Below are 2,500 nucleotides of genomic sequence, written 5' to 3' on the forward strand. Positions count from 1 at the left end.
ATATATATATATATATATATATATATATATATATATATATATATATATATATATATATATATATATATATATATATATAACTCAAGTCAACAGTTGGAGTTATGTTGTGTAGTTTAAGTGTTCCCTTTATTTTTTTTGAGGAGTGTATATAAAATATTTTTGGTTTATACAAAATAAAGAGTTCTATATGTGTATTTCTGCTAAAGGTCATCATCATATCATATCATATCATATCAGCAAATCTCTCATTTTGAACGTCTTGCATATAAATATGCTTTACAGAGACAAAGCTCAAGCCGTCAGCGTCACATTAACAGCAGGAAATAAAACAGAAAGTCCCACTGGTGTTTAATGGAAGCATGTGCAGGTATGCTGGAACATAAAAAACAGATGCAGACGTGAAATAAAACTGCATGACTGCCGCGTCTGCTTCATTTGCATGGGCAAGGGCACAAAGCAATCAAATTTACATGGAGAGGGGGGATAAATTTGGGCCATCTGTCCCGCACTGACACTCTTTAATGGGGCGGTGTTGTGCGGGATGCTGCTTTTTTCATGCATCTTAATGATGATGTGGAGGCGCTGATTTCTGACGCGACTCCACTTCGGCGTCCGTAACAGCACGACGCCATTTCAGCTTATAATAAGGACGAATATGCTGATAATATGTGACACAAAGTATGACCCCCTCTGACGGAGAGTGCGATGTACACCGGCAGAGCTAAAGCAATCTGAAACCTGTCACATCTCACACTGCCGTAATGTATGGAAGCCCATTTATGCCACAATAGAACAAAAAATAAGCATAGAAAGTCAAAATTTTGAGTTTAAAAAGGACCTATTGTGCAAAAATCACTTCTATAAGGCGTTTAAACACAGTTGTGTTGCAATGATCTGTAAATATAACAAGCTTCAAATGATAAAAATGCATTAATTTAATTTTTTAAAATGACACTTCATAAACAACACTTTTATTGACATTCTCCTTTGCATGTGTCATCAGAGGGGGAAACCCGCCCATTGGTGATAATATCTCCCTCATTAGCATATTACGTTAGTCTTGTTTTTAAATCTGCCAATATGCCGACACATAGGCATCTGCAGCTCCGCCCTCTTTTGAAAAGAGCACAATCTCATTTGAATTTAAAGCGACATCAAAGCCTAAAAGGGACCGTTTCAAAGAGGTCAAAATCATAATTTTGAGTTAGTAAATTATAGTTTTAATTTTTTAAGCAACAATTACAAATTATTACGGCATTTTGAGACTTTGTCTTTCATAATTTCGACACTGCATCACATTTTTGACTTTTATGCATGATTTTTGTTTCTTGTAAGGTGGAAATGGTCTTCCAAAAAATGCAAGAGTAAAAAAGTATTGCTCATCTCAGTAAAAATAGCCCGTCATAATTGCAATTTGTTATATAATTAAGACTTTTTACATAATGATTCAATTATTTTTATGACTTTTATAGCGATCAATTTTCATATTCCATGAAACTGTCATCATTTGACTTAAATCTGGTGCAAATTTTGATTTTTAACATCATAATTTATTTATTTTTATCACTTTTATAGTCATCAATTTTTACATTCCATAAAACGGTCATCATTTTGACTTGAATTTGACTTAAATTTAGATTTTTAACATCATGATTCAATTATTTTTATCATATTTATTTACACATTTTTTTATATTCCTTGAAACTCTGATCTTTTCTTTATTTAAATCTGACTTAAATTTTGACTTTTGACATCATAATTCAATTATTTTTATGACACTTAGTCATCAACTTTTTATATTCCAAAAAACAGCCATAATTTTTTACTTAAATATGACTTAAATTTTGACTTTTAACATTAATATTACATTATTCTTATGGCTTTTAGTCATCAATTTTTATATTCCATAAAACTCATAATTCTGGCTTAAATTGCACTTAAACTTTGACTTTTAACATCATAATTTAATTACTTTTATGACTTTAATAGTAATCAATTTTCACATTCCACGAAACCGTCATTATTTTAACTTAAATTTAACTTCAATTTCGATTTTAAAATCATAATTTAATTATTTTTATAACTTTTATAGTCATCAATTTTTTTATTCCATAAAACGATCATCATTTCGGCCTAAATTTGACTTAAATTTAGATTTTTAACATCATAATTCAATTATTTATTCCATAAAACGATCATCATTTTGACCTAAATTTGACTTAAATTTAGATTTTTAATATCATAATTCAATTATTTTTATGACATTTATTTACACATATTTTTATATTCCTTGAAACGGTGATCTTTTTTAAAATTTAAATCTGAGTTAAATTTTGGCTTTTAACATCAATATTACATTATTTTTATGGCTTTTAGTCATCAATTTTTATATTCCATGAAACTCATAATTCTGGCTTAAATCACACTTAAATTTGGACTTTAAACATCATAATTCAAATAGTTTTATGACTTTTGGTCACCTATTTTTTAATTCCATGAA

The 2,500-nt window shown here is 29.0% G+C and overlaps 1 protein-coding gene across 17 annotated transcripts in view; it reads right to left on the reverse strand.

Annotated features, from left to right (window-relative positions):
- The window catches only part of robo1 (roundabout, axon guidance receptor, homolog 1 (Drosophila)), a 553,775-nt gene that overhangs the window by 83,656 nt on the left and 467,619 nt on the right, over nt 1–2,500 (reverse strand).

This window comes from Danio rerio, chromosome 15, assembly GCF_052040795.2.
Source record: "Danio rerio strain M-AB ecotype USA chromosome 15, GRCz13ab, whole genome shotgun sequence".
Taxonomy (NCBI): domain Eukaryota; kingdom Metazoa; phylum Chordata; class Actinopteri; order Cypriniformes; family Danionidae; genus Danio; species Danio rerio.